Raw genomic sequence first — 25875 nt, 5'->3', positions numbered from 1 at the left:
TTATTCCTCCCTCCACCCACTGCAACAACAAACCCTGACACTTTTATGCTCCTTCTGATAGCAGGATCCTGGGCTAGAGTACTGCATCTTTTAGCAGGATCTCTGCTCGAATCTGAAATAGGTTAGATCCACAAACTTCAAAATAGCATTGGCAGTGTGGTTCTGAACTACTTCAAGATTGGAAGGTGTTCAGGTATGACAGTTGGACTTAAGCCATTTTTTAAAAAAGGGCCAACCATTAAATTTGGATTTGGATCAGGATCAAATCTTTCATGCAGTTCAGGTCCATCGCTGGACTGGCTCTTCAAGCTGCAGATCTAGTTTTCCTTCTAGAGCAGGTACAGAAAATGGAAACATTTCCCCCATAGGCTACAGAGAGTTGTTTCATAGGATAGACTGGATACAGTATTCAGAGTAACAGCCGTGTTAGTCTGTATTCGCAAAAAGAAAAGGAGTACTGGTGGCACCTTAGAGACTAACCAATTTATCTGAGCATAAGCTTTCGTGAGCTACAGCTCACTTCATAAGCTCACTTCACGAAAGCTTATGTTCAAATAAATTGGTTAGTCTTTAAGGTGCCACAAGTACTCCTTTTCTTTTTACTGGATACAGTAGTTTCTTTCCTTTAAAAATATGCATTATGATGAATCTGCCACTAGATGCCAGTGTAGTATAGAAGATAATCACTAGTAAAGTAGAGGCTTGCGGCTGTAGAATTCTCATTACTGCAGTGATATAATTAAAAGCTCCCTTCTGGTGAGTCATAGGAATTGCTAATTGCCTGAAAAAATTCAGGTCAGGTCACCTGAATTATTTAATCAATAAAAGCTTCTCATGCCATGGAAAGGGGAAGCAGTAAATTGATATAAATGACTAAAAGAAAATTTTTGTTTGTAATAAGAAAAGGAGTACTTGTGGCACCTTAGAAACTAACCAATTTATTTGAGCATAAGCTTTCGTGAGCTACAGCTGTAGCTCACGAAAGCTTATGCTCAAATAAATTGGTTAGTCTCTAAGGTGCCACAAGTACTCCTTTTCTTTTTGCGAATACAGACTAACACGGCTGTTACTCTGAAACCTTTGTTTGTAATGTTGTACTTGAAGAACAGCTCTGTGGAGTTCAGAAGCTTGTCTCTCTCACCAACAGAGGTTGGTCCAATAAAAGATATTACCTCACCCACCTTGTCTCTAAAATAAAAATGTGACTGACCACAAGTACAAACTTTATAGCTTGGCCTGGAAAGATTAGATTTTTACTGGTAAATGTCCGTAACCATACACCATTTCACCATACATACACAAACCAATGATAAAATGTTTCCATCAATAATAATCAAAAGGTATCTGTATAGGCAAAGTAAGAAAAATGCCCCTTGAGAACTTATTAGAGTTTGATTTAAGGATATTTGCTCTATACATTTTGACATTTGAGGTTGACAATGTGTGTTTTAGTGTTTTAGCTTTAACATCTACTGCCATTATATAATTATTGTCTGACCTCCCCATTGTCTGACACACACATCCATTATTTCCCACAAGTGTGAAAATTTAAATAAATGAAAGTGGGAAAAGTGCTAAAAAGAAACATTGATATTATCTATCGAGATTATAAAAAAATTAAAAATTGATTTCTTCCAAGTCTATTTATAGCTTAGTGAACTTCAAAAGGAAAATCTGACATGCTGGATGTTAGAACTACCTGGGCTAATCAATTTGTGTCAAAAACCTGAAAAGTGCCCATAAGTAAAAGTCAAAAGACTGTGAATAAATTAACTCTTCAAGGCAAAGAGTGAGAATTTTTAGATGAAATGGCTGCTGTGTTCATAGCTTAGGGGTATAATGACTGATGAGCAAAAGGGAAACAAAAAGACTGTATTCGTTAAGTCTCTTTCCTACGGGTGTTTGGGAATCATTAAATATAAGGAAAGAGTCAAAGAGCAAAAGATCAGCTGGTGCACCATAGAAGATAAGGAGACAGTTTGGAATCAGTGGGAGTCAGGTACCTAAATACCTTTGAGAACCAGAGTCTGAGCTCTCATTGAATGTCAGTGGGTTGTGGACACCTGATTCCCTTAGTCTCCTTTGAAAACGTTAGCATTACGGTATCTTTCCCACTGCTGTAGGAGGGAGTAGTTGGATAATAAGGAGAGGACATGAGAAAACCAGCAAAAAAGAAAAAGTTTTCTTCTTCTGAAATTATTGTACTTCTCCTAACCTGCTCAGTTGAGTGCAACAGTATGTATGGTAGCTGCATGAGCAGAATATATTCCAGTGCATTGAATGCTTATGTAAGTGTTAAGGCCATATTGCATTTTGCACTAAATATAAGTCTTTGAGTACACTGGCTAGTGGACAATAGAGTAGAAAAACTATTGGATTTATTTCTATAAAGGACAAGGGAAAGATGGAACCTATTTATTCAAAGAACTGGCTTGTTTAGATTCTAAACCAGCTGTGACACCATGCTGTTCTTTAGGAGAAAGTTTACTGGTCGGCAGCTCAGTGTCAGAGGTCAACAGAGCAACAGCAAAAGATGCATCATGTTCCTGGGAGCTCAGTGGAGGCGGTTTGGGACAATAGTTAAAACTGTGGGAATAGGACTCATGCTGCTGCTATTCTTTGCTCTTTTGAGAGTTTTTTAGTATCACATTTTAATGAGCACAGAGAAGGTACAGAGATATACAGACTGTAACAGCGGCATGAGAAGAAACTAGATGGTGGGTTTTAAGCTTGTCTGAATGTGAGCGGGGTTGAGAAGGGAGTGGCAGACTGGTAGTAGCTCCCAGAAGCAACAGGAGAGCAAACTCAGGACTGGTCTGCACTACAAAGTTAAGTCAATGTAAGCCGCCTTGCTCTGGCTGATTTATGAATGTATCTACACTCAAAATTTGTCTCCCACGAATATAAGTGCCCAGATACAGCGATGAAATAACACCACCTCCCTGAATGGCACTGAGTCAAGGTGGATGTACTATGGTCAATGCAGAGTGAGTGTAGGCAGAAGGGGTTTTTCCATCTCTGTTGTAAATCCACCCCTTCAAGGGGCAGTAGCTAGCTCAATGGAAGAATTCTTTCATCACCCTAGAAGTGTCTACAATAGAGTTTAGGTCAGCTTAATTATGTCACATGGGGTGTGAAAATTTTCACAGCTTTGAGTGATGTGGCTAGGTCCACCTAAGTTTTAGGTGTAGACTAGGTGTTGGTCTCCACTGCCTTCCTCTTTCTGTAGCCATTGTCACTCATGCAAAGTGGATATGAAACACTACCATTTGGCAGCCCTCCTCTGCCATGCAGCATGGGCAGAGAAGAGAAGATGGTCCAAGATGCTGCTGTATTGTGTCGTGGGGACCTGTAACCAATGCAGCCACCTTTCTCCCAGCTGGTCCCTGCCTGCTCCCAAGTGGAGTGGGGACAAGGGTAGGAATGGGGAGTAGGAAGGAAGTGGAATGAAAAGTATTTCACTCACTAAATGTTGTGTTGATCCCTGTCTGAGGTATCTTTATGTTGATATTTTGGGAGCACATCACTGGCATTAATGTCTGGATTGGTGGGGAGGTCAGAGGGAGCCATTTCTGCAAACTGTTTTGAAAACATGACTTTTTTTCTTCATGAAGACAGAGGTTTATTGCAAGAATACATCACTCTTAGCCAAGTCTATTTCACCCCTGACCTTATGACTGCAGCTAAACTTGCTATTCCTGGAGGCATCATTCAGAATTAAGTGCCATACTCATCATTGGCCATGAGTCACAAATTTAATGCTAATGCAATTTTAAGATAACAATGAATATTCTCACATTCTGGTAAAGTCATTAATTTGCCACAATGTCCAGTATTGCATCCCAAACAAATATGAAATGAGAGACCTTTCCAAATTAGGCAAGTGACTAAGAGACCAAGATTCAGTTCAGTTTACCTACTAACCGTACACTGAAAGATTTTTTCATTAGCTCTTTTTGTAAAGAATGAAGTCATCAGCATTCTAGAATTTACAACTCCCCTTGGATCTCATCATGATTTCACTCAGAATCTGCCATATCTTTGTTTTAGAGGCACTTTTGAGCGGGTTAACTCAGTCTCAGACAGAAGGAGGAGAGGTGACCTTAGAGCTTTAACTTGACTGGCAAGGTGACTGCCATTGCTTGAGGCAAATTTCAGGAATAACTGTGTTTGTAGCTAAATGTTCTGAATAATGCAAATTACCTACCTCATCTGCTCTAAAAGGAATATTCAAAACTTGAAGAAAAGATGCATTGTACAGAGCAGATCCGTTACAGTATATTTTGTACTCAACTACTCTGAGTAGTAACTTACTCCTCAAGCAGTCCCACTGATTTCAATGGGAGTAATGTACAATACAGTGGGAAGAAGGAAAGCAGAATCTGGCTTTATATTCCTGAATGCTAGGGGGCTGAGAAGGGTATGGCACCCTGACAATAGCTCCCAAAAACAGCAGGAGAGCAGACTCAGGTCTGTCTACAAAGTTAGGTTGATGTAAGCCGCCTTGCACCGACCTATGTATGCATGTGTCTCTCATTAATGTAAGTTATGGCAATGCAGTAGCACCACCTCCCTGAACGGCATTGAAATAGAACCAAAGTTTTCATTTCGTTCCAGCTGGTACACTCCATGTTTTCTAACTACATTCAGTGTCTAATTATTTCAAAACAGAAAGTATGGTCATAGCAAAATATTATAATAAGCATAAACAAGGAGAAAATAAAACTGATCGGCCACAGCAAATGGTCAACTCAGAAAGAGAGAATCAGGCAGAATTCAATTGAACTCCTACAGAAAAATCCCCTACCGGACTATAAATGAAATAACAGGTACATAGCTGTTATGTATATAATGGTGGCAGCTGCAAGCCTGTTAGCAGGTAAGTCATTTAGAAAGTGAATAAATTAAAAGAGATGATGGAACCGTTAGAAGAACTGGAGAAAGAGAGATTTCAGTGCAAGAGAGATGATTAACCACAAAGGGATGTGTAAGACCCTAAAGGAAAGGGGACCTCAGCAGATCTCAGAAAAGTTAATGTCAGTATTGAGAAGAACTTGAGGAAGAAGAAGAGAAACCCACTGATAATGAGCTCACATCAACTAAGGATTGCTCCAAGGAGCATACTGATATCAATACGTAATTACAGACAAAAATTTCATTCGAGAGACCAGAGTTTGTCTGGTATAGAGTAGATACACATGAGTAGGATACAGAATATTTTAGGAAGAATCAGTTAACAAAGGGAGGTGAAGTTATCCCTTGTCCTGAATCAGATAACATCATTAACAAACAATGAAAGAAATCCTCTAAGGGTTCTATCCTAGTATTCCTGATGCAGGCAGTGTTTTCACTGAAGCCAATGGGAGTTTTGCCTACTTAAGGAGATGGGTTTGAAACTGTCCACATGTCATAGAGTAGAGGATCTAAGAGAAATAGATAATTGATGCAATCATTTCCCTTCAGAGCAAAGAGAGCAAAAGTGCTGTGTGTGGCTTACATTTTTTTGGCATGTAACCCTCAATTAATTCACTGAAATGTTGAATTATACACAACCAACAGAAAAAGGATCCTACCTAACAGACTTCAGATGAATGACTGGTGAAACCCAAGCATATTTAAACTACTTTCATGCAGTGCCAACAATTGATTTTTTCAGTTTTTTAACCCTGTGAAATATGAGGAACTCCACGAGGACTGGAGCTAGTTTCAAGTTCCAGTCATCTCAAGTTTCGTGGGCAATATACATGTATACAGTGCAAAGCGTTTTTCAACATACAGTACAAAAAGAAGGTCAAAAAACCAGAGAAAGCAGGGTGGGAGTACAACACGTTTGCATCTGATCTTGTAAATCTTATTGTTGCAAAAAATACATGTTGCAGGTTCAATTGAATGATCAGTGACGTCAACAGCAGTCTCTTCATCGGTTTCAGTAGGTGTCAGATAACATCTACATATACTGGAAAATTTCTCCTAGATTTGTTTGTTTTTCCTTAGGAGTTTGTAACATTCCCATTTTGGGGGGATGGACCGATCCCTAACCCCGCTGAGTAATGTGACAGACTACCCTGTCACAGTAATCAACGAGAAAAGAAAGCCGGGGAAATGGATATGACTGGATTTCAATGTTTCATACACTGTTTTTAGAGCCATCTGGCTGTCTTTTCAGGTTAGTAGCTAAATTTCACAATAGTCCAGGTGTCCTGGTAGCTTACATTAGTAAAGTATTTGGTTTTGTGTCTTCTTTGGTCATATATTTTATTCCAAAGAACCTATGGATACCAATTATAGCCCAGATTTTTTTTTGTATATGTAACTTGAAGTAGAAAAAACCCAGATTCACAATCAGCTAGCTCATCTGTTACACAAAACAAATAAACCAATTGTAGTAAGTAGAAATGTCTTTTAAGATACAGTATGACACTCCATTTCTCAATAGGTTATAATAGGATGTGCTTGATGGCATAGGTGAATGAAACCACTCTGCCATGATTTATATGCACCAGGATTGTCAAACTTAATATTACCAGTGGTCAACTTTCACTTTCTCATTTAATTCAAGTGTAAAATATAGGTGTTGGAGTTCACTGTAACCTGACAGTTTTAGATGTGTAGTAGATATAGTATCAAGAATATGTCTTAAGCGTAGACATTTTTAACATTTTTCAGCTGGCACACATCTCTAACAGTGTTTTGATCATATTATACCAGGACATAAAAAATGTACTCCCAAAAGATGCTTCATGTTCTAACGAGAGGTTTGCCTACTAGCAAAACATCTTAAATGCTTCACTCATTATCAGTCTGAATCAATATAATAATGTGAATAATACTGTAAAGTTCCTCCAAAGTTGAGGAGTCTGAAAAATCCCTGGGACAAAAGTTTCAAGAGTCCATCAAACCTGATAGTTGCCTTAGTAGTAGTTACAGTCCTTCCCCTGTTCCCTTCTCCCATAATATTGTTTTCTGTTAAACACCTGGCTAGTTCTGATTTCTGGTTCATACTCTACTAGTTGTTTAGGTTGGACTCAGCTCAGTCCGGAGTTGTTTTATATCTCAGATTGCTGCTCTTGTCGCCATACAGAATCATGTGACCATTTTGGGTCTCAAAGAACAAAATGTTGGGTTCATTTAGTGCTTGGATGGGTTCATTTAGTGCTTTAAGGAGTATCCTGGCAGCTACAGGAATTGTTGTTGTTGAATCATTAGTAGGGCCCTACCAAATTCACGGTCCATTTTGGTCAAATTTCACGGTCATAGGATTTTAAAAATAGTAAATTTCATGATTTCAGCTATTTAAATCTGAAATTTCATGGCATTGTAATTGTAGGGATCCTGACCCAAAAAGGAGTTGTGGGGGGGGTCACAAGGTTGTTGTAGGGGGGGTTGCAGTATTGCTACCCTTACTTCCGCGCTGCTGTTGATGGCGGCACTGGCTTCAGAGCTGGGCAACTGGAGAGCGGTGGCTGGTGGCCAGGAGCCCAGCTCGGAAGGCAGAGCCACTGCCAGTAGCAGCGCAGAAGTAAGGATGGCCTGGTACGGTATTGTCACCCTTACTTCTGAGGTGCTGCCTTCAGAGCTGGGCCCTCAGGCAGCAGCCGCCACTCTCTGGACGCCCAGCTCTAAAGACAGCAGAGCAGAAGTAAGGCTGGCATGGCACGGTATGGTATTGCCATCCTTACTTCTGCGCTGCTGCTGGAGGGGCGCTGCCTTCAGAGCTGGGCGCCCAGCCAACAGCTGCTGCTCTCTGGCCAGCCATCTTGAAGGCAGTGTAGGAGTAAGGGTGGCAATACCACAATCCCCCTAAAATAACCTTGCGACCACCCTGCAACTCCCTTTTGGGTCAGGACCCCAAATTTGAGAAACACTGGTCTCCCCTGTGAAATCTGTATAGTATAGGGTAAAAGCACACAGAAGACCAAATCTCACGAGAGGAGACCAGATTTCATGGTCGTGATGTGTTTTTCATGGCCATTAATTTGGTAGGGCCCTAATCATTAGGTAGCACTCTTCCCTTTGTGCCTCTTCAGAGAATGCAATAACATTGTCCAGACTTAGTGTAACTGGTGGTGATTAAAAGTTTAGTCCTTGCCCCACATGATCGTTAAAATCTCATGGTACTATTATTTTCTGGATACTTACAATCTGGATCATAATGTCTTATCCATGATTTCCCAAATAATTTAATGTAGTACGATATTCCTCTCTTCCTATTTTCGAGTGCTGTGGATGCTGTGCACTGTTAAAGAGTTGTTGCATTTCATTTCAGGGCCGGATGGCATGATCCTGGTGTCTAGTTTGTGTATCAATTTGTCAAGGGTTTTGGATCCTTCAGTATGCAAGCTGGAACAGAAATGTAAGATCTTTAATGATTAATATTATACTTTATTGTACAGCATGCAAGAAATATTCCATACTATACAGTGTTAGTAAAATGCAAAGAATCAGGGTTTTATTTTTTCATTTGGTCCTTTGTGCTCACTTCAATTTGGCCTATGAATATATTTATCTGTCACAACAAACTCAATGTATTGGTCAGTCCATGTGGTTTAATATTTAGTAATCATACGAGCCAGTAAGTTATAAGAGAAGGTTTAGATCACATTAAAAGAAAACCAGGTACACTAGTTTGTAAGGACAAAGTGAGGGGAAATTTCAAAATGGATAAATGATTTTGGTTGTAGGTACAGTCAAGTCTTTGTGGTTTATGAATGAGTGCCTGTGACAGCTACAGGGAGCAGCTCTCTACTGCCATGAACTGATGAACCAGAGGAAAAGATTGAATGAGCAGACCTTATTTGCATGTTTACCTGCCTTCCCAGTGGTTTGATTAAAACTCAATTAAATTTTAGGTGGAGGAGTAATGAAATGTTAGTAATCTTATAGTGTGAAAAAAATGCAGAAGAACTGTACTTCATATGCTCTGAGTGAGGAGTTCCCCTTACCACAACACCTCTGTGTGACACCACAGAGAAATAAACCAGTCACAGAAGGGAAAGGACCCCTAGCTGAAAGGGGTGGGTGAATCCCTGGTACCAAGGACTTTGTTTGATGGTTTTCATATGCCATTGAACCTACTCTACAATATAACGATAGAGTTGAGTGCACTCTGGTAGAGACCTGGGTTTGGCACCTAGCCAGAGCTACTAGAGCTATGATCATGAGAGCTGGGTAGGAGCCTGAGGACCTAGATCTGGTATCTCGGGGAGTGGGGGGGGCAACATAGAGGCCACAGCAAGGCACCCTTACCCTACACCAACAGAGCTGTAATCTCTATAGCTGGGCTGGGTGGTGGAGTCTGAGGACCTGGGCTCAACATTGCAGCTAAGGCAACAGCACGTGTGAAACAGTGAAAGATGGCACAGAGCCAGCAGCACCGCCTCACTTCATAGGAGCCAGGCAGCCCTTCTCCCTGGAGGTTTCATACGGGCCCTGCCTGAGTGCACGCTTGGATCTGGCACATGACTACCCAGCCAGAGCGGGGAAAAGCGGGGAAGTGGGGTGTCAAGGGGACAGTTGTCCATCAGATGCTCATTCTGGTAGGTGGAGAAACTGAGGCAAAGGATTACTGCCAAAGATGTCATGGGTGGTCATTTTACTTACTATTCATATAAGCATACTGTTGATTTATTGGTGTGTTTTTCCAAATTAATGTTCTGTTCCTCTGCCCCATAATAAAGTTGTCTTTGTTTTAAACACAGACTGAGTGCTTGTGAGAAGGGACGTACTGCCTGTTCCAGGCACTTCGGACAGGTATTTTGTTTTTTCCAAGGTATTGGAGTGGGAGTTTGAGTCAGGGGTATTTGTTAACTTTAAGAGGAACCCCTAGATATTTGAACTCATCCCTTTTTACTGCTGACAACACCTAGCAGAAGGGTTACATTTGGGGGTGGGGTGGGGGCTTCTTCTGGGATTGTTCCTGGGTTAGTAGCCCTTGCAAGCACATCTTGAAAAAAACCATTAATTTGGGAAAGCACGTTATTCTGGGGAAATATACTTTGCATCATGGCTGTATACACGTTGGAAGATCATGGCTGTATACACGTCGGAAGATCATGGCTGTATACACGTCGGAGGATCATGGCTGTATACACGTCGGAGGATCATGGCTGTATACAGGTTGGGCGCATGTTTAGGAGGAAGGAGGATGCCTGTGCAGCATTACGCGAGTTGCCGGCAGCAGTGGAACCTTCACAAGTTTCAAGTGGCGGATGATGTGTGGAAACTGGTAGCCTCTGGAACCCAGCTCCCCCACCCGACCCTGCTTCAGATGTAGAGTTGTTAAAGACAATGACAGCTTTCTTAGAAAAGGAGGCTAAGATGGTGGGTGATATGCTGGGGCTGTTGGGCCAGCAGCCCCAATCCTGGGTGCCACCGCATCTCCTGATGTATGAGCAAAGGCTGGGGGGCAAGCAGTGGAAAAGCCCCATCCTGAGTCAGCCCTCTGTTGTAAGTCCAAGGTTGTTTTCGGGTGCGGGGAGTCAAAACACCTGGTGAAGAAGGGGTGGACTGTCAGTTAGGAGACAACACCGAATTGGGGCAAGAGTGGCAGGTACCAGATACAGAAAAGTGAAGGTGTCTAGTAGAGCATCTCAGGGGCCCAGCTTAGGACAGGGTCAGCACCTTGAAAATCAGTGACCTGGACAAGAAGGTTTCAGCCTATATACAGAGGTTGGAGAAGCTATTACAGAGAGTTGTGGAATATCTGTTAAAAGTGAAATGACTTTGTCCAGTGATGCTTTGACTTCTAGATTATTTCTGAAGATCAAGAAAAGTCTTACAGCAATAGAGTTCTTATATAGAGCCTATGTAGTCACCCTAAAATACTTTCCAGTTTTGCCTTAGATAAATAATGTGGCAGCAGTATTTCCACTGAATTATTATACACATTTTTCAGACAGGGGAACTAAGGCAGAAGGGGTAAAGTGACTTGACATAGGTCGCCCAACAAGCTAGTGCACTGTTCTTACCTCCTCTCAATTGCTGATCCTAGTAAATCAATGCTAAATTTAACCAGGTTAAGGCTCAGATTCAGAGAAGTACTTTAATATGAGGCTGTGAGGGGTGTTCGCCCCACACCAGAGTGGAAGGGGTTAATGGAGGCCTCATGGGCCTGCCACACCCTGTCCCAGAAAGGAGCAGTGGAGGTTAGTCCTCCAAGCATCCTAGGGAGGCTGCACAGGAAGCAGCCAATTGGAGGAAGACTCTATGAATCAGCCAGTCAGGGCCCAGCAGGCTCACATAAAAGCAGCTGCAGAGCTACAGATAGTCAGTTGCTGCAGGGAGTCCAAGAAATAGAGACTGTGTTTCTAGTGAGCTGCAGTGAAGGTAACCCTTGGATAGAGCTGTTGCTGGCAGGGACCAGGGAAGCAAGAGGGAGCTCCTGGCTGGCTGCTAGGACCTGCTGACTGGGGGCCCTGAGAAGAGGGTGAATAAGGTGCCTGGGGCCATGGGAAAGCGGTCCAGGGAATTGAAGCAGTATTGGCAGAGAAGTTAAGGAGAAGCAGCAGGAGGCTGCTATCTACAAGGTCGGGACCTGGAGTAGTGGGTGGGCCCAGGTCCCCCCATGTGCCACTGAGGAAGTCGCTGGACTATCAAACTCAAAGTTACTTCCACCAACAGGGGAAAACATAGATGGTGACACAGCTGGAGGGCCAAGTCATGAAAAGGATACTGCGGTTCCGGTGCTGAGATGGGTCTGCATGCGGAGAAGGCAGTGGGAGAGGCACAACCAGGAGAGGGCAAGATAGCTAATCCGCGAGATGGCCAGCAGGAGGCACCGCTCTGGTGAGTGAACTCCATCACAGAGGCCTATATGACTAAGACACAGTAGTTACAGAAGAGAAGGAATTAACACTAAGATCACGGTGACTTATACAATACCATCTTTTCACCAAGTGAATGATTTTCTAACTTCTAAGGAAAAATATCATTTCTTTTTTCATATAATCAAGCCCCCTATTTTCTCCTTATAATCTCCCTAGATTTATAGTGCTCAGAATGGGCCACCACTATTTGCAAGGATTTTTGTTTTGTTTTTCTTGAGAATTAATTTAGTTAATTATCCATGTTCCTACAAAAATGTTTCCCTGAACATTCATTTGAAAAATGTTCTCAGTATATCAACAGGGTCCTTAGGCCAGCAGATTTCTCCTGCAGTAGCCAGTGAAGTCGTTCTGAGTCATGTTGCTGCATAGAACAGCAACCCATGTTACACATTACCACAGCTGAGCATAGATATGTGAACCAGACTAAAATGTTTATTGCATTTTTCAGCTTTAATATATTCCCTACTTCTGTGCTGTTGCCAGACCGTCTGCTTTCTCAATCATTATGGTACTCTGGGAACTTCTAATGATAAAGCAATTTAATACTGTCTGTGTTTATTCCCCCAGGAGTTTGTACTTTAGCAGAACCACATTTACACTGTGCATGGCCTCTGCTCATCCTACTAACACTTCTGACAAAATGGAAAGCCTCTTTATAGCTTTGGATGGGATCTACAGAAACAGTTGCATCTTTCCTGACTTAGGAATTGGTAAAAACTTCACAGATAAGATGTATTTGATTAGGGTGACCACATTTCCCAAAAAGAAAACTGGACACCCCCAGTTGCTCGCCCAAGGGCACCCCCATACTGTTGCCAGTCACTGTAATCCTGTCTCCCCCCCCACTCCCTCCACCACGTGCCAGGCTGTTGCCCGGTCGCTGGAACCTGAGGGGCCACCCTGCGCAATGGGGGTTCCCCCACACATGCTGGAACACTGCTTCCCACACAGCCCTGTCTCCCCCCCGTAGGGGTCTGGCATCTCTGCTCACCCCCTCCATACCACACTCCACTTTTTTGACGGAAGTGGGCATTTGTCCTGTTTGCTCTTCTGATCAAGTCAGCAAGAGCAAATGGGACAAATGCCTCCTTCTGGGGGAAAAAAAGGGCCAGGACAGGGCTTAAAAAAGGGACCGTCCTGGCCAAAACAGGATATATGATCACCCTATATTTGATCCAATTTGAAATATTTCTTTACAGACCATTAAATTAACATGCAAACTAATATCACGGATGGGAATGAAGGGTTTGACTCTGCTGTGCTGAGCGCCCATCACGGCAGTTGATTTCAATGGGAGCTGTGGATCTCAGCACTCTCAGAATCGGACCCAAAATACTAATGGGAAAGATAAGAATTAGTGCAGTTTATATTTCTACAAGTATTGAGCCAATTCCTAGACCCTCCATATCTGTGCTGGTCACAGGGGAACAAACATAGCTTTAGGTACCTTTGCATCTCCCAAATTCTGGGGCTGAACCAGTCGTGGGTGTAACTCAGGGCAGCTCTAACATATGCTCTGACTGTCCATAGTCCCCTAAAGTATGTCCACACAGTAAAGAAAAACCTGTGGCTGGCCTGTGCCAGCCAACTCCAGGCTCAGGCTGTAGGACTGTAAAATTGCTGTATAGATTTCTGGACTTGGGACAGAAGACAGAATACTAGGCTAGATGGAACACTGCCATGATCCAGTATGGCCATTTTTCTGTTCTCATGTTTGCTCTAATGCAATTGTTTTCAGGATTGCTCAGTATAGCAACTCTGATCTGCACGCACTCAAGTCACTCCCCTTGTTTTTAAGGATACAGTTTTCTGCAGTTATTTTTAAGATGTTCTCTTTCAGTTCTTCCTAATACAATCTAGGATATTTAGAAATTAAAATAATTTTCCATTTTCGAATTGGGCAAAAATGTTCTTTCCCTGTTTCTAATGGAAAATATGCCAGAATGATTTCCTTTTGTTTCCTTTTGTTTGCTTTTGCATCAGCATCATTAATCCTTTCAGCAGGAATACAAGCAAAGCTCTTGTTCTAGGATAATTGTTGTTTAAGTGTGCGTCCTATAAAAATGATATTCATAGATATTTAGGTCAGAAGGGACCATTATGATCATCTAGTCTGACCTCCTGCACAACGCAGGCCACAGAATTTCACCCACCACTCCTACAAAAAAACCTCACACCTATATCTGTGCTATTGAAGTCCTCAAATCGTAGTTTAAAGACTTCAAGGAGCAGAGAATCCTCCAGCAATGGGCCTGATAAATTTTTGGCAAATTAGGTGGCATTCATTTGAAAAGGTTAGAGATATTCAGTGTGCAAAGAATTCTTCAATTTAAAGTAGTCCACATTTTTTTGGCCTAAACTATCGTGTTTAAGTCTTCCTTTCAGCAATCATTTTAAAACAACCTTACCGCACGAGACAGGCCCAAACCAAAATACCAGACCTGAACAACTTTCCAAACTTTGGGAAAATTTGGAGCTGAATCTGCGGCCAGCCCTTATTTTTAAAATGAGCTATCCAAAGATCCCAGATCTAAAGTCACCCCATCTTTGGAGAAATATGGATCAAGTTCTGGTGTGAACTTCTCTAATTTCTATACACATACTAGATTTTTGGAACAAAATAACCCCCAAAACCAGCCTTCGTCTGAATAAAGCAAGGTAAAACTGTAGGCAGCTACTATTGTTCAAATACATGCGGGTTAATAGTAAAAATAACGCCTACACTCTGGGAACACAAGAAGGCTATTTTAATTGTTGCTATTGGAAGAAATGTATCAGCATACTGCAACTTAAATCATCGAGAAAAATGTGTTCCTTGGCTTTTTTTCCATTGTGCAAAATGTTGTTTAAGACAGAGAAAAAAGTTCCATTTCCTTATGTTTTTAGTGTGTCTTCAGGGCATTGCTATTTATTTTGCAGGATCATTGTAACAGTCTGTTATTCATTTCACTGCATTTTTGAAGCATGGCCCAGCAACTATCAACTGAAGTGAGGATTGACCTAGCAGTGTAGTATTTTTGTCTGTTACGGGCCAGGGTCTCTGATATTTCATTACCCATTCCTTTTACATGAGTTCTCTACTTTACTAGTCTGCTTTATAATAGAGGCGCAACTATAGTGGGCTTGGAACACACTCCAACATGTGAAAAAATCATTTATAGACCCATTTCAAGGGCAACAGCTGAACTGGGACCACTATTTTTTAAAAATGTCCATTTAAAAAAATACTGACGTGCTCTGTTTGCCAAACAACATTGATTCATGGATTTCTCTGCACCAAAGATCCAAAATATGTGGTAGCTGGGTGTGGTTTTGCCAGTCACATACTGAAGAGTTGAACTCAGCTATTGATCTATTTTGCCCCCCCCCCCCCATGATGTACAGAGCCGCTGAGCTTTAACGTAAGATTGTGAAAATGATTCAGTTTTCACTATTTTTTTTATCCGTTAGTTTTCTTATTGTGACTGATGCACAAATCACATACGGGGCAATGCTCCTCTGAATGGGGGTAGAAGGAACCATTGGCCAAAGCTTTACAATTCAGCCCTCTTTGTTAAAGGAGATACCCTTGAAATCCCATCCTGCTGTCCTTGCACATTCTAAACCCCCCATCTAAGTCCATAAGTGTTTTAGATCACAAGATATGTAGAACTAGGCATTTTATGGACTAACAGGGGAGAAATTTGTCAGAGGAGCTTGCTGAGGTTTTTCTGGGAACATAGCCGCAGCATAAGCTTAGTGTGCAGATTTTACAGATGTGGTGACTGCCCAAGTTCCTCTTTCACATCCACTGATGTTGATGCCACAGTACATTCTTAGGTATTCTATATCCACTGAGGTATCTAACTACCTCCCACAGTTAAATGAAATGTGCATATAAATGTATAGGGCTTGTTTCTCAGCTGCAGCCAAGCCCTGCTTAGCGCTGATTGGGAGGGGACCAAGGTGGCACTCAGACACTTTTACACCCTCATGCCCTATTCCTGGAGCCTGCACGGGGCCAGATCAGCTGCCTCAGGGCTGCTCTAAATGACACTGGTTGCAGCACAACCAAGGAGCCATTACGCTATCACAGATTGCTGAATGCAAACGGTCATTCCCTAGACATGACATACACCAGAGACTGTGAAGGGACTTGTGGTGTATGTCACCTGGGGATGCCCCCCACTGAAGAAACCCTCAGTACTTAGGCTCCTTGAGTTGATTTTTGTTGTACGTTTGCACTGCTAGAGCAGCCCAAAGAGGCTGTATCAGAGCCAGGATCTGGCCCATAGTTCTGCCTGTCTGTTCAGGGACTGGATTTTGGTGGGGAGGGGTACTGTTTTGACAGTGTTACCGTGGGAAAGTTAAACCAAAAAAGTGGACTTTGCAATTTTCTCTGAAGGTGCGAAGGTTTGTTAGGAGATGGGGCACCCCCTGACATTCTCAGGCTAGGATAAGGACAATGAAAGGACACTCCCCAAAGACAGGCATCTGAAAGGGGCCTGTGAATACATGAAATGGCAAAACACAATTGCTTAACCCTGGTGCTAGGAAATGGGTCTGCCTCAATAGCTATACCAGACTCCAGCCGATGCTCCGGAGCCCCTTCTGCATCATTTTGTTGTTCAGTATCTGACAGGTCAGCAAGGTGCAATAAGATACCTGAATATCCCATAAAGATTTGGGCCTAGGGTACATTCAGGGGTCTGTGGTCCCCTGAGAGATTTGACCCACTTTGAATGATTGAATAGTGTATCCAATGCAAAGCTAATTTAAGAGTCTCTGTGGCTTAATATACACTAACCAACATAATGACTAACTCACTGTATTATCATTAATGCTAAACATTTAATCAAAAGCAATTTCATCTTATTTAATTCAGCTATTTGGGCCAAGAATAAAGTGATGTGCAAGCATTCCGGAAGTGAAACTCCAGACTGAGCAGAAGCTAAGGAACCTAATGCTGTAATTCCACAAACTATATACACAACAGTTAACTGCAGTAGGAAAATCCCCAGTCCCAGCTTGCATATCTCATAGTTAGAAGATTGTCAAACATCTAGAGTATGTAGAGAAACAGAATCACATGGCAGGGAAGGCAGAATACAGGAAACATTCAGCAACACAGCCAGATGCTGTAAATTCTGAATTATAGTATTAATAACAAAACACACAGAGGGAGAAGCAGACTGATCACAGCAGAGAGAGGGTTGTTTAAAGGGCAGAGAGATAAAATTGTATAAAGAGCAAGACTAACTTGTTTTAAAAGAGACAAGCTCTTGGTCTGAAATTTTGTTTTAAACTACAGATAAATGCATGCTTAAGAGTATCTAATATTTCAATCATTAGAGCTTCCCAGACATGCTAAGGGGAGTTTAGTGTCAAGTCCCTGCACATCAGTGGCAGAATGGATTTCCAGACTTGTATGGGTTTTAGACTGCTGCCCATCACTCAGGTATCTGATCTCATTGTTGGCTCTAAAGTAAATAAACAGTCAGATATTTTAAAATAACTGGTACTCTATTATGTACTGTCTTCCACTCTTACCATAGAAATGTAAAACAGCTGAGTTATTAATGAGCTGCTGAGATGTTTTTTAAATGGTGTTCATTATGTATTTTATTACATTTTTTACTGTACAGATTAGCTTTGCATTTTCATGTCAGACTTTTAGATAATCAACCAAACAAATAAATAGTTCCTCATGCACCAAAAGGACCAAAATAAATTATTATAGCTTTTAAAGTAATATTCCTTATTAAACCAAAATAAGTATCAAAGGGGCTTGGGGGAGTGGGGTCACATAAGAAATTTGATTTTCCTAAGTGTTGTTTCATAACACTCTCAGCTAGGTAAAGTGGAACAAGGACTCTCTACAAGAGTAACTCCACTGGAAATATTTCACAAGGGCAGGTGAGTTTCAGGAACATGTGTATGTGATTTCTTTTCAAAGGTGTTGAGCACCCACATTGACTTCAGTGGGAAACAGGTGTTCAGCACCTCACAGGATAAGGCTCTTTCTGCATATAGATAAAATGAGGCATTTTAATAATATCCTTAGTGTACAGGCGTTAACAACATATCGGTGTTTTAGGATCAGTACGTGTTTTTAATATTTCTCCTGAGTAGGGCATTTGAAATGAGAAACTTTTCCAGAAAAATTGTTGCTTTGGTTATAGATTGTGTAAAATCTTGGCAAGAATATTTCTTCCTTTTGTATGGAGCATTGGTATTGTTTTTTTGCTTTGCTTTTCTCTGATGCACTCTATATCTTGAACACACAGTAACGGCATTTAGGGCTAAGTCTCAGAAAGACGTTCTGTGTACAGTATTCAAATAGGGAAAATATGCCAGTGGAGCTAATCTAAAATATAATTTTGGGGGCCATATAGCATCCCTCAAAGCAGTCCTGAGACAGTAAGAGAAAACGCTATTTCTAGTTAGGCACTCAAAGACCAGGAGTGTGGGACAGTATCCGAATGCAGGTGGATGAGTAAAACTGACACATAAAACTTTAAAAAAAAAAAATGTTCTTTGCACTTCATGAAGCAAAATCTCAGGAAAAGCCTAATTGCATGACTGTGAACTCAGTTCAAAGGATGAGAATCATATCACGAAGACCAGATAAAATGGTATTTTAATAATCCATTTTTCTACTCAGAATAGCAATTAGCCTCCAATATATTTTGGAAAAAGGAAGTACCAGACCCTCAGCCCTGCTCAGGATGTTCTGGCAGTTCAAACACACATAAGGGGCAGCCTATCAGAGCCTGTTAGGATACCCTCTGTCCAAGAGTCTTCTGTTTCTATGTCCCCGGGGGACAGGGAGTGTGGTTATGAGCCTACTCTAAGTTACAGTGGAAACCAGACCAACCCCGATATCAGGAGACCATAAAGCTGACTTGAAGTCATTGTCCCTCCCAACCCCTTATAGTCTTATGTTGAACCCAGTTTGGCCAAACCAGAGGATTTGAGCCAAAATGTTCAATGATGGAAAAGCTTTTAGACATGGAGAGGTGAAAATTTTTAAAAAAAACCTCTCTGGACTGATGATACCTACAGTCCATTATGTAATGGGGACTAAGCCTTTACAGATGACACTATAAACACTTCTTGCCACTAGAGGAGCAACATTTTTATCTGCTTGCTCCATGTCTGGTACTCAGCACAACCCTGGGCCACCACTAGGCCACTTACCAATGACCTCCGCCATTGCTGCTCCACCACTGCCTACTATTAGCGGTGCTGCCTCTTTACTTCAACAGCAGATTATTTGATTGTAACATCAGGAGATTCTTGTTCCTCCAAAATATTCAGGTGCATGAATGCGTTCGGTATGGCATACCAGCCTGTGTTTAAAAGTGCAGGTGCAGTTTTGCAATTAAGCCCTATATGCCTATTTCTGTAATGAGGTGGATGGATGCCTTTGCATATGTGTTATGAAGTCCATAAAAATATATATAAAGTGCCTCACCAACAGTCAAATTTCATGAAGTTTTAGCATGTATCAGGACAGCAAAATCCATCACCAGTTTTCCGGCATTTTACCTGAGAACCTGTCTCTGCCCTAGCTGAGGTCAAGCAGATATGCTTGAGCTGGCAGTTCATTTGTATGTGAGACAGAACTGCTTGCAAGGCATTCTCCATGAGGGCCCATAAACTGTGGAATTCTCTTCCCCACCTTTGGTCCAAAGTAGCCCAGTTTGCTGACCTTCTAGCATGCTGCAAATCCCTTCTTTTAGACCAGGTATTAGGGGAGGGCTGAGGCAATCAGAGCTGATGTGTCTTTGAGGAAACTTCAGGATGAAGAGATCTTGATTTGATTGATAATATATCTTAGTTGACCAGTGTAGGGGAGCGTGTAGCCATTTCACTTTGTAATTGTTTTAGTATTCTATTTTTAATTGATGGCAAGAGCACCTATAGCTTGAGTGTTCTTTATGTTAGATTATTGATATCCAGTAAACTCTGCTCTGAGGTTCAGATTTACCCCACCACCCAGGTTTCACCAGAATCCCAGAAGCGCAAGGTGCACAAGCTATCTTAATTACCCCTCTATTACTAGCCACATGGCATAATACTTCAACAGCAAAATAGTTCAGAAAAGTCATCCATCAGATCAGTACTAAGCAAGGAACTTTTGAGTAAATCAGCAAAATTTCATATGAAAAATCTAAACCTAATAGGCTTATAATATTCCAAGAACCAGGCACTCAAGCATTGTACTGACATATTGTATTAAGGGCCCAATACTGTAATCCTCACTCACTTTGAGTTGTGCTTTTGTAACCCACTGGTGAGTGTGAGTTACAGAACCCTTCTGTGCCCAATCCACAGAGAATATGACTCATACTGCTCCACCTTAGTGCTTTAGCTCATTAATTGGTCCCCAGTTCAATCCCTGACATGTTGGCCAACATGGCTGCTATCATTTTTTACTTACACTGTAGTCCCATTAAACTCAATGTTTGATATGCTAAATCTGAATAGAAAGGAATAAAGGTGAACAGCTTTGTGCAAACTTGATAAGGAATGTACTCACTGGATCGACATTGAATTCTGAATTGTCCCTGTTAATAGGGAAAAAAAGATTTCTTTGAAGTTTGCAATACAGAACTCAGCACATGGATTACCAGGGTGCAGCCACTCAAGCTAGTAAAAGAAATTCACATGCTGAGGAGTTGACATTTTTGAGCTATCTGGTGTATTAGCATCTTGAGGAGGTATTACTTGACATAGGGAAGTGTTAACACAGAAAAGATTTATTGTAATAGTGTCTTCTTCTTTCACATGTCTTTCATAGACAAGTCTGTTTTATAATCTGTATCTAGTAAATAGCAAAGTAAAACTCTTAAATTACATTTGACAAAAAGATAATGTTGCACTTATTCTACATTTTTGTTAGTCTGGAAACCTTTTATCTGCACACTATCATCCACCCTAATTCTACTGAAGGAGGTGATCTTCCTGTATAAGCCAAATTGACTAACATAAGTGTATATTTGAAGAGTCCCTAAAAGAACAGAATGTCTTGTTCATTTACATACAGTAAACACATGTTTCATCCAAACAGCATGGAATTGTGAAATAGTTTTGGAATCCAATAGCTTCTTTCATTTCAACTTTGAAAATGCTGGCTAACGAGTCCCAGAAGGATGTATTTTCTCTTGTTTACAAGAGGATTATATTATAAAAATATATTTTTGAAAGAGCATTAATCTTTCATTTCTTGAGCACTCTGTTTCAGTGGAACTACTATTTCTAAGATTGAGCAACAGGCAACCCCATGATTCATTCATTTATGGTTACACATCACATTGAGTTAGATAGATAGACAGAAATATTGATAGTCTCTCTTTATCACCACAGTCTAGAAGTAATTTAGAAGTTGGAAATGCTTCTTCTAACAGTCATCATTCAGGCTGCATTTATCTGGCACCAGACTCCCCTTCTCTCTGAAAATCTAAGCAGATTGTGAACAACAACAATAAAACACTCCAAAACTGCTCTCTACAAATATTTCATTTCTATTTCCTCCTGAGATTTTCATGCACGGAACATCTGTAGTATGAATGCCGTAAATTCCAGCTGATGCTAATACTGATTTTGGTCATTGATTTCAGTGGAAGTTGAAGGTGTTCAGTCCCTCCCAGGATCAAGTCCAAAGAGAAAACTGCCAGAGGTAGCCTGGGCTATAAAATCACCACAGCAACAACAAACCATCAGTCCCCGAAAAGCTATCTTGAAGAAACCTGTCCTAATAAAATTACTGTGTTTGTGGAGGCAATTTCATAAGTTTTCCACAGGATTGTTGCTGCAAAGCAGTCCAGAACATAAAGCAGAAACAAAGGGGAAAAAAATCAGAGGGCTGCATGGCTTAAGCACTAAGCTTTCACTTCTGAGACCAGAGTTTAATTTTAAAATAAAATCATATGCAAAACAAGCTAGGTGGTCTCCTTTCAGTCCCTGCTGGCTAGGACGCCACATCATAAAACTATCCCACAGAATCTGACGTAGTTAGCAGTCCCTTCCCAAGAGAGGCCCAAATCTGATTTGTTAGCAGCTGAATTATCTCTTAAGTGAGGGGTTAGCAGCAAAGGAAATCTTGCATTGCAATCAAATGTATCCGGGCTGTGAAAAACCCTCTCTGTGCACAAAATGCAGGCTCAAATCTCTGACCCTGCATAAGCTCAACCACTTGCCCAAATTTTAACATAGTCTTCCTTTCATAAATTACCATGTTAAGACTCCTGTGTGTGCAATGTACTGTAATAGCATCTGGAAAATCTGAAGTACAGTAAGGTGCACAGATCACCCCAAAGGGCTAGTCAGACCATAGCTTGAATATCATTCACAATTTAACCCCACCACAGAATTCACATCAAAGAACTGGAAAGGACACGGGAGAGACAAACAAAGAGTGAGATGTCTCAGCAGCTCTCGTGACAGTAAAAGAAGTAGGTTTTGTTCCTCAGTATTAATGCTTTGCACTTTTTATGGTGCATTTCATTGAGGAATTTAAAGACTTTTTTACTAATGAATTAGTTAAGCCCTGTGAAGTACTGCCATTCCACAACCATTTGAAAATGAATAAATTGAGGGTGAGTGATCAGTCCAAAATTGCACAGCAGGTGCAGAGTTAAGAACAAAAGCCACACTCCAGCCTGACTCCCAATCATATGTTCTAACCACTAGAAACCACTCCCTGCAGAGGAACCGAAGGCTATGTTTGCACGAGCACTTTTGTGTAAAAAACACCCCTCTGAGCAACATGAGTTACACCTACAGAAGCACAGGCGGGGACAGCGTTATGTTGGTGGGAGGCACTCTCCTGTCGATATAGCTACCACCGCTCATCGGGGGTGGTTTAATTATATTGACAGGAGAGCTCTCTCCCGTCAGCACAGAAGTGGCTACTCGGGTGATCTTACAGCCGTGCATCTGCATCAGTACAGCTGTGCTGCTGTAAGGGCTCTAGTGTAGACATGGGCTAAGTTCCTACACTGTGTGGCATTTTCCCCCATTCTCTTCAGTGTAAGCAGTGTTAGAAAGTTTGTCCTATTTTAATTAGAATAGAATTTATTATATCCACCTACAGTATTTTCAGTGAAACTGGTATCAAAGCATAACATTTCCAGCTTATCCCATTAAATAGGTATATGAGGGGAGAGAGAATTTTCCCTAGTCTCCCTGAGTAGGTGTATGCAATTGCTCATGTTAGAGCAGATCACTGGCAATCTGGAAAGAGAAATCTTTTTAACATTTATTTACCTTTATGGAGAGAATAGCACATATAAAATGAATGTCATGCCTCATTTCTTTTTATTTCAAGCTGTACTCGATGAGCTGCTTCTTTTTTTTTTTTTTTTTGCTAAAGTAAATAAAATATTCATTAAGTGTTTATAGAATTGCGAGCCCCATAGAATGAGTCAGAGAAAGCCTGCTCAGAATTTATCACAAGGTGGAATAAGCCTCTATTGTTTTACATTCATCAGTCTGGTAAGACTATAGGCTTACGGGGAATGCTCTGTGAAGCCACAAGGGGAGATTTAGAATTTAGGCCTTGATCCTGTGACATGTTGCACATGGACTAACTCTTGTGCTTGCCTGGAGTCAATTGCAGGATAGGGCTTTAATGCTTAGACTCAGCCTTTTGTTCCTGGGGTAATCAGCACTATCGAAATGGGGCTGAAAGCAATAGCAGTCACCCACAAAGCAATCTGAGGTGCAGCCCGTAGAGAGTCTTCTGTTCTTCTAAGATAAATGTATGACTGCTGGTTGGAGGGAAAAGAGGTGGAAATTCTCAGCACTTCATCTGGGATTCAGAGAGTATCACAGGAGGAAAGTAATTTAGCGTGTCTTTACCCTCAGCTGCAATTTCTGCCTTGGCAAATCTGTGTCATAAACTTCTACAGAAACAGGACAGGTTATTTGTTGAGGCGTGACAGTTGATTCATGCTGTACATAGACACAAAGCTGTCTCACTGTCTAATTCAGGTGCAGATAATACAGATCAAATATATATTGGCTGATAGTAGATGGTCAAATTGGTGAGGCTGTCTAGGAGATGTCATGCCAGAAAGTCCACAAGAAAAAAAATGTGTTTTCAGGATAGCATGGATGAAGAAGGGAATTCCTGAGTTAGTGAGAAGAGGGAGGCAGTGAAAGCACAAGGATGAGCGTGGAAGAAGGTTACAAAGGGGTTTCCTCGGAGTGTTCAGGGGAGAAGATGGAGCATGAGGGAGAGGAGAAGAGAGCTGGAATTGTGCAGGGATGATGGCGCATGAGGGAGAATGAGAAGTTGTGAGCTGGATGCAGTGGGGATGCAGTTTCTCTAGGCTTACAGCCATGAAACTCAGAATAGTGTTTGGAATCCAGGCCATAGTGTTTAGAATCTACTCCTGTGGCTGAAAGCCTCTTAGGGCAGAGGTTAGTGACACAACCTCTTCACAAGGATACTTGCAAAGCCCCATAAAATCTTAAAGAGGTCACGTGCTTATAGACTATGCCAGCATGACTCAGGCACACTAGAAAGAATACTGAAAGAAAATTGGCCAGCCGAGAGTAAAACTACGTCTTCACTCATTCATTCTCAGGCAAACAAATCTAGTAATAAGCCTGACACAAACAGCCCTAAACTTTGAAGTTCAGATCTAAATCCAAATCCAGTCTGCCCAGCAGACCTTGTCCTTGCAGTGGGTCTAGGCAAATCTCCGGTCCAAACACCCCAAACTGCTGTAAACTGCATTTCCAGGTCTGAAAACTGAAACTGGGGCTGATCTCCAATAAAAACCACTGTCCTGATAGTTTTGGCAGTGCTGTACTGCACTCTATATCCAGAGAGCTACCTGGTCAAAGAAGTGAGCACCTTCTTCAACCTGACCTACAAGGAAGCTGACGGAACTGCCTTCCATGTACCTTCAAACAGCGCTTTTCCTGCAACCCTTTTTACCAGCCTCAAGGGCTGCTTCCCCATCATCTGCTAAAAAGGCCATTTGCAAAGGGTCATCAGTCCCCATATTCCAAAATAATTAGTGAAGAAAGCAAACAAGAATACAGCTGGAGGCAAACTACATTAGAAGCTTCATTGCCTCACACTTAAAGATAAGTATCCTTGAGTAGGTAGTGCATGGCAGTCAGATATGTTAGGACTGTAGCAGTGGAGTACTAGGGAATCACTTCTGCCTTGCGTATAGTTTATATTTTTAATGTTGCAGGCTATGAATATAAAGTGACCATTATCCTCATTCTGCTTTAAAAGGAAAACAGAGAAGAACCTTTTATTGTAAATGCTACGGGAACTGGCTACTAGCAGCTAATATAGTAATATAACTAATAACACTATAAGGAAGCAGACATTTTTCTCACATGCAGCCATTTCAAAAATATTGCTGGCTGATACAGTGCCACATTAGTTTAGGCCATCATGATTTTATCACACACCATACTTTGCCTAATGACGAAAGGAAAGAGAAATACTGTCATCTGTATTGTGGGTACTTTACTGTGGGAAGGTAAAGGGAATCAGTAGTGCACTCTGTATAGCATTCAGAGAGAGCCCTGCCTGGATTAATACTGAACTTCACTCACTCAGACTTGTGTGATTGCAAAACCAAAAAACAGATCATGCTACTAGCTTTTTATTTCAAAATGAAAGTTTCCTAGGCGTGGTTCTGGCTAGTCATGCTCACAAACACTACACTCGTTCCGTGGAGTTAACATTTTGTTTTCCAAACATAAAACAAGCCATTAAAAAGTGAGCATTAGCTAGCTACTCATCCCTCTTCATATAGGGGGAAACTGGCTTCTCAGCTCCCATAACTGTTGGTGATTCCTGGCTTTTTAGTGGTAACCTCTGGTTGTGAACAGGGTTTGGCGAAATCAGTTATCTGTGAGAGCGTGCAGTTTTTTAGGAGTATAAGAACCAACTCAGTGCAGTCTCTGTAGAGATGTAACTCAGGGACCACTGGGTCTAAAACCATGCGCTCCTGTTGCCTGAGCTAACGGACCAAGCAGTAGAGCCTCATGCTTTTTAGATCCAAAGATAACCACAGATGACCCAATTAGG

General features: G+C 41.5%; 1 long non-coding RNA gene across 1 annotated transcript; it reads left to right on the top strand.

Annotated features, from left to right (window-relative positions):
* The first annotated feature begins 11285 nt into the window (after nt 1-11285).
* On the top strand, nt 11286-22119 carry LOC122461827. Its single transcript, XR_006284027.1, has 3 exons — nt 11286-11525; nt 11620-11784; nt 21431-22119. It is a non-coding gene; the product is annotated as an uncharacterized LOC122461827 (long non-coding RNA).
* Nucleotides 22120-25875: the final 3756 nt, after the last annotated feature.

This window comes from Chelonia mydas, chromosome 9 (genome assembly GCF_015237465.2).
Source record: "Chelonia mydas isolate rCheMyd1 chromosome 9, rCheMyd1.pri.v2, whole genome shotgun sequence".
Classification (NCBI taxonomy): Eukaryota; Metazoa; Chordata; order Testudines; family Cheloniidae; genus Chelonia; species Chelonia mydas.
Note: the sequence above shows the minus strand (reverse complement) of the source record. Positions and strands in the feature narration are given on the sequence as shown.